A 6968-nucleotide genomic window follows, 5' to 3' on the forward strand; every position below is an offset into this window, starting at 1 on the left:
GGGCGCGCTCCGCGGCGGCCGGGGCCCTCCCGGCCACCGCCGCCTCGCAGCGAGCTCCAGGTGAGCGGGGGACCGTAGAAAGCGTGCAGGATCCGGTCCAGCTCCCGCCTGCCGGGCGAGGTACCATCTAGGTGGGTTTGAGCGGAGCCCTCCTTGCCGAGGTGTGGAGCTGAAGGCCGTGGCCACCCGAGCCCCAGCAGAACGGATCTTTCCCTCTGCGTCCCCCAAAGGTTCCTTTTTACATGTACGTATGCGTGTATGTAGATATCAAAGATGGAACACAGATTTCATTGAATAAATCCGAGATCTCCAGGTGCAGACGTTTGAATAGTCGGTGCCAGCACCCCGTGTTTTCCTTTCCTGCCGATTTTGCTTGGATCCGGCTCAAAAACCGAGAGAGTCTCGTGGTTTTGTTTACACTGAATGGGGAGGGTAGGAACAGAGCCATGGCCGCCTTTCATTAATATACAGTGAGGATTTTGTCTAAATTACTGCTATGAATTTCACAGTACACGCTTTCAAAAGCAGTCTCAGGTGGCCCGATGAAACGTGATAGCGCCTGTGCAAACAGATCCACTTGCTTCCTCCCTTTCTTCTCCAGGAGGGTGTGCGCGCGCCCGGGAAGCCCCCCAAAACGCCGTGCTCCTCGGCCCCGGCAAGGCACTTCTGTTTGGAGGTCTAGCCCCGTCCACCTCCCCCTTCGCCGCGCTCGGTCCTCGCCTGGCTCCCTGGCCTCCCCCTCCACGCGGCCCCTCCCCGTCCGCCTCCTCCCTCTGCCGAGTGATTGTTTTGTCTGGAGGAAAAAAAAAAAAAAAAAAATCCAAAGTATATAACAAGGGGAGAACAGTTAGTGCTGATTTTCATTTGCATACATTTTCATATATTTTGGTGAAAATAATAGACTAGTGGAGAGCTGGGCTTCCAGGCGTCAGTGTACAGGGAAGGCTGAGGATGCGTCGGTTCGGGAGAGTTGGGGCTATGCCTCCCCCTCGGCCCCACCCCAGGCCCCTTATTTAAAAAAAAAAAAAAATGAATAAAGCACCTCCTTTGATTTAAAAATCAAACCGTGGAAGTTTGCTCGGTAAGTGTTTTTCATTTTCCTTCCCTGCTTTCTTTGCTTCTTCCTCTCCTTTTTGGCTTATTTGTTTATGTTCTTGGAGGTTCGAGAGCTTATTTTCACTGCTTGGGACAAGAGAGGGTTTCCCAGAGCAACTGTTGGAAGGAAGGAAGGGAAGGTAGTGTGTGTGAGTGTTTCTGTGTGGGGGTGGGGGTGGATGGTGGTGGTGGGAGGATAGGGGGAGAGAGAGTAAAAAAATCCAACCCAGCTAAAATATTACATAAAAAGATGGACTCATTCCAGAGCTCCACACAGCACTTTACTTTGGGGGGGGGGGGGAGGCAAGGGAGGAGAGTGCTTGCTATTCATTGCAATTGTTGATTGTGGTGGGGAGAGGAAGCCCTGGAAAAGGAGTGATTATTAAGCATGCAGTATATAAATATTTCTTGTTTGGGATTTTTTTCTTTTTTTAAGAGGATCAGGACTATAGGGGAAGAATCTTCTGTTTTTGTTTTTTTTGTAGCCAGTGGTGTGTGGTGAACTGTGTGTGCCTGCCCGGCTTGGGGTGGGTGGACTCTTGCTGGGAGCAGGGGGCTGGAGTGAGGAGGGGGCTTGGCAAAGGGAAGGAGGAAGCCAGGGCACCCCTGGTTCACGCAGCGTCTGGGGAGCAGGCGGGGAGCTGCAGCCTCCCAGCTCGGCAGTGAAAGCGCGCACGAAAGAGGGCGATCCATCAAAACCAACCAGGACATCCCCGCCCTTGATTCTCCAAGGAGGCTGGAGCTTCAGCACCCCAGACCCGATTTCGCGTTGTTGACCGTGTCTGACAGCCCTGCTCGCCCCTCCTCGCCACCGTCCCTGGGTTGTGTAAAAATCGAGGGTGTAGCTACCGGCCGGGAAGCAGCTAGGCCGGGTCCAGGCCCGCGCGAGCGTCTCACCTTGGTGAAATAGGCCGGAGAGGATTTTTAAAGCGCCCCGGGTTTGGTTCTTTTAAAGGAAGCCGTGCCTGGGGGTGGCGAGGGGAGAGGGGGGTGGAGAAGAAGACGGCTGGAATTTTATTGCACTTCGGTACACAGAACACCTTGCACTTCAGGATCGGTAATTTATTTGGAAACAGTTGACGCCAACTCAATGAAATGGTTTGTAAGGCGGGAGGAAGAGGTTTCAGCCGGGGCGGGGGTAGGAGTCGCCAGTTTTCCACTCGTTGTTTGTGTGCTTGGCAGCGTCGCTTTTGACTGGGGTTAACTCTGTGTGCTCCACTGGACCAGATGCCACATAGAGCTGCTCCCTGAAGATCATTTGTTTCCTTGATGGGGAACATTTCTGAGCAGAGCATATTGGTTGCCATAGAGAAAGAAATAAAAGGAAGAACACTAGTCACATTAAGCTATATGTTTGTGCACTGGGCTTTAGATAAAAGGGCCTCGGTTCAGCCAAAGAGAAGAAGCCCAACTGGAGATTTCTAGTGCCACTAAAACTAGCTTTATGTTGTCTCGGACTTCTCCAGTTGAAACATATAAGCTAATTTTATTGGTCGTTGTTAATTTTATATGACACGGTTTACTGAACAAAATAAACTTTGCGGGGGGGCGTAGCGCCGTGGACTTGTCGGCAGGGGGCGCACGGACTCGCCTCTGCGCGGGGCCCGAGCAAAACGTTGCTTGTTTCAAAAGCAAATCTGCTCTTCGAAACTTGCCAGAGGGACAAACACACCCCTACCTTTCCATGCATCTTCACAGCGAGGAGTGAATTCACCGCAGAACCCGGGGTTTTAAAATAGGAGGACAATGACCTCCCCATCCCCCACCCGCCCACGCCTGAAATGGCCCAGAGAGAAATACAGCTCGCAAAACCCCGATTCTTCTATTTCTCCCAGGGCAGTGTGTTTAGGGCTGGGAAACAGAAAGAGGCTGTGAAAGCCGGAACCGTTTTTAGAAACGTATTTTTAAGGGTATGGAAGAGGCTGCTTAAGAAGCTACCTCTCAGGTTGTATTTTGGGGGGGAGGGGAGGGTCAAGGAAACAAGACGCTTCCCAAGGCATTATCTGCTAAAGAATGAACATTCTTCAACCTGATACATGCTTTGACTTCTCAATAAAACCTCAGGGTCCTGAAGATTTAGTCGAAGCGCCCAGGGTCTCTTTTATGCCGTGTGATATGTCGTGGCTACTTTCATTCCTGGTACCCGTTATGGTCTTAGAAAGATTTTGCAGCTACCCCTGAGAGGCTTGGTGGCGAAAAGGAGATACAAAATTGCCACGGGCTCAGAGGCAACTGTGGGCTTGCAACTTTTTAGTACATCACTTAACCCAGTTGAAGAAAAGTTTCAAAAGAGCACCAGGTTTCCGCCTGGGAGATTTTGAGATACTGCGGGGAAGGACTGGACTTAATTGTGGTCCAGGAAGGAAAAGATATGTGGAAAAGTTTTTCAGTGAAGGGTAGAATCCTGACTGGTTCTAAGGAATGAGTGTTTGTCACTAACTATTTTCCCAAGGAGATTTAGAGAGCGTGACTAAGAAGGGGGAGCTGGAAGTGAGTAGCTGGCCTCCACGGTTCAGTAGCCGAACGCACCTGTGAATGTGTCACAGAGCCTGTTAGCAAGGGCCACACTAGTGAGAGATCTCGTGTTCCCATGCAAGAGAAGGAAAGACACCTTATTCTTTCTGGCTCCGCTCCGTGTCACCCAGGTTCCAGCCAGCAGAAGTTTTTCTTTGACACTTAACTCTAGTAAGTCAGCATTTGCGTTTAAGTGGTTATGTCTTCTAGGAGGCCGAAAGATTATGGGAACAATATAAGCAAAGGGGCCACCCTCAAATACGTTTTAATCTTGTGATTTTCACCCTCCAGCTCGCACATTTAGAGTCAGGAAATGTACTGTCAGGTTGGTGCTAATAAGACAAAGTAGAGGATTGAGGAAACTGTAATTTGAGCCCAAATATTGCTTTTTCTACAGCTTTCTGCACATTTTAGACAAAAGACTTCTGGGGGAGAACCAGATGAACTGGGTGAATGTCTCAAAGCTCTAACTTGCTTTGCATGCCCAGGGCTGCAGAATGCACTTAAAAATTATTAGGGAGAGGAAACTTTTCTATTCAGACAGACATTTTGCAAAAATACCGGAGAAGCATGCATTCTACATATTTAGGGCATGATTTTCGTGTGCCACTTTTAATGAGACCTGTGATTGTTGTTGTCTAGGTTGCTACTTTCCTTTTTTGCAGATGTAAATAAAAAATAAGCTGCAAGAAAAAAATGCTCGCCTCTCGTGCTATCTATTGTCTTAGGTTCTTTAGTGTAAAAGAAGCGGCAAATAAGAATTCTGGGTAAAGCAACAAGTTAATTTGACAAGAACTGACATCGTATAGAGATGACTTTAACATTTTATAATGATTTGGGGGGTGGGCAAAACTACAGACTTTTAATCGTTGGGGATGGCAAAATTGCTTTTGCCAAATGAGAGATTGAAGAACGCTCCCTGGGTCAAATGTACACAACACCAAGTGGGTATTTACTCATTTGCTTGCATTTGAGCAGGATAAGGTGCGCTGATACCACCGGTGCAGTTTGGAAGCACGTTGGCCATTAGCACTCACAAATGAAACTCACAACCCACACTACGTGTTTTGCACAAAGGGGAGGGCTCATCCACCGTAGCTTTTGGGTGGAAAAGAGTATTTGTCGTCTTGGCCGTGGATGCGTCGTTTCTTGGTCTTGCTAAGTTTTTTGAAGTGCACTCATGGTCCCCTCCCCTCAGTTCTTTGTATCACTTTGATAAGTGGTTTATCTGATCCGTAAGAAGGGAGCAAGCACTCTGGCCCCCCCACCATGGGTTTGAAGGAGTAATTATAAATTCAAAGACACTATGATTTCCTGCCCCAAAGCAAGAAGCTTTCTTTCTGATGCTTGTAGGTCAGCTTGAAACTACAGGGCATTTCAGATTGTGGGAAATAAACCAAGAAGATACGGTAAGTTGGTAATCGAGTGTCTGCTTTTTAAACAACCCATTTCCCACAGTTTGCCCACTCCTGCGGCGTGCGTGCGTGCACCTGACAAGTCTGGGAATGAAAGCTACCAATCGCCAGGGAGGCTGGAGCTGACACAGTGTGATGGGCCAGCCTTGCATGCCCCTTGCCACCCTACCTGCCTCCTCTCAGTGTAATGGTCTCCTTCAAGTTTAAATTCAAGGGCTAGGTAACTAGAGCCCAGCTGACTGAAGATGATGACCCATTAACAACAACAACAAAAAAAACTGGGCGATGTCCTAGCTAGAAAAATATTCCAAGGTCAACTCAGTGCTTTTGTTTTTCTTTCTTTCTTTCTTCCTTTCTTTTTTTTTCTTTTTTTGTATTTGTGTGTGTGTGCGTGCATGTTTAAAAACCAAACCCAGAAATATTAACTTCGCTTTACTGGAGGAGTCATTTTTTTCGAGCTCGTGGTGGTCCTGACAGAGTTGAACTGCCCCCTCTTGGGGACACTCCCTACACCAAACTCCTCTTGTGCATTATACAGCATCGCCTTTCTGGGTCGGACCAGGGTAGTGTGGAGACAGATAAGAGAGTCATGTGGCACCCCAGGAAACAATCCTTGCATTTTGGCGCCTCTGCTTTTTCATTAGATTTTTTTTTTTTTTGACATTTGAACTTAGCTATTGTCTGAGGAGCTGGGTGCAGATGCAGCGTGTCAGGCTGAAGGTTGCTCTTTTCGGGCATCCACGAATAGTGCATCTGTGATGTCTTCTCTCCCGTGAAGGCCGATGCCCCCACTTCCCTGGGTCCTAACCCACCCGAGGGAGCGCCCTGGGCTGGCTAGCCTCAGGGGTGTTTTCAAGGAGGTGTGGGTATTGTTCACTTTTAAAATACAGGGCCAAGTGAATCCATTGGTATTCGATACTTCAAATACCCCACGGTTGGCCGCAATCTAATTCTGGCACGAAAATATCTGGTAGAGACTTTGGTGGTGGAACTAAACGACCTGGTTCACCGTGGCTTCTGGCGGCTGGGGTTTGTTAGTCCCAAGTTAAGAGTGATGTGTCCGATGTTGCTTTGAACACCAGCGTCTCTCCCCACATTTTCTGCAGGGAGCCTAATAAAGCCCAACGGGAGGATCCCAGGCTCACAGTGACACTTGATAGACGTCAAATGCTAACTTAGTCTCAAGCCGGGGTGTACAAAGCCTCCAGAAGTCAAGGCACATATTGTTCAAACGGCGTGGGCTGCGTCCCCCTTTTAAAATTCACTTCACAAAAACAAACGGGGACAACTTCCCTTGGAAACACACTGACGATTGACGTATCCTAAATTCGAAAATACGACGATTGCATGGGAGGGGTCTGGCAAGAGATCCCTTCCCAGGGAGGGATGAAGACTGGAACTTCCCCCTGACAGATTGGCCTCGGAGACCCCCGCGCTCGGGGGGCCCCGGTCCCCGCGGCGAGCCCGCCTTCCGCGCCCCCTGCCCCAGGCCTGGGGGTCGTGGGCTGCAGAGCGACTTCGCCCGGACCCGCGGCCATCGGTGGGGCCCGGGGCTGAGCTCCGCTCCTGCGACCGCGTGCTGCCGGCATTTTATTTTATGTAGAGCACAGCTTGCATAATAAAATTAAAAGGCTCCATTACTCTCCTTTCTCCCTGAGCACTGCCCAGCGAGGTCTTTCAGATTGTTATTTGAACATCCAGCGCGGCCCTCAGAAGTCGAATTAGCACTGCTTTTCTAAGGAAGAGAAAAGGGGCAAGAGGTGTAAAAAAAAAAAAAGAAAGGAAGGAAGGAAAAAGAAAAAAGAGGCAAAAGGAGAAGAAGTGAGGCGGATGAAACGAGCAGGGAACGGCGGAGGCGGCGGGGACAGCGAAGGACACGGGGACGCGGGGGGGACGCGGCAGACGCTGAGTCACCCTGGCGGTCGGCGGGGCCCGGGGAGCAGA

At 49.6% G+C, this 6968-nt stretch overlaps 1 long non-coding RNA gene across 1 annotated transcript in view; it reads left to right on the forward strand.

The window, feature by feature from the left end:
• Nucleotides 1-899: 899 nt before the first annotated feature.
• LOC103272166 overlaps nt 900-6968 on the forward strand; it is a 31928-nt gene continuing 25859 nt past the window's right edge. The window contains exon 1 of the long non-coding RNA XR_505104.2: nt 900-1081. This is a non-coding gene — a long non-coding RNA (uncharacterized LOC103272166). The remainder of the gene's footprint in view (nt 1082-6968) is intronic.

This window comes from Carlito syrichta, unplaced genomic scaffold, assembly GCF_000164805.1.
Source record: "Carlito syrichta isolate Samal-C Ts95f unplaced genomic scaffold, Tarsius_syrichta-2.0.1 Scaffold312157, whole genome shotgun sequence".
In the NCBI taxonomy this organism is placed as follows: Eukaryota; Metazoa; Chordata; class Mammalia; order Primates; family Tarsiidae; genus Carlito; species Carlito syrichta.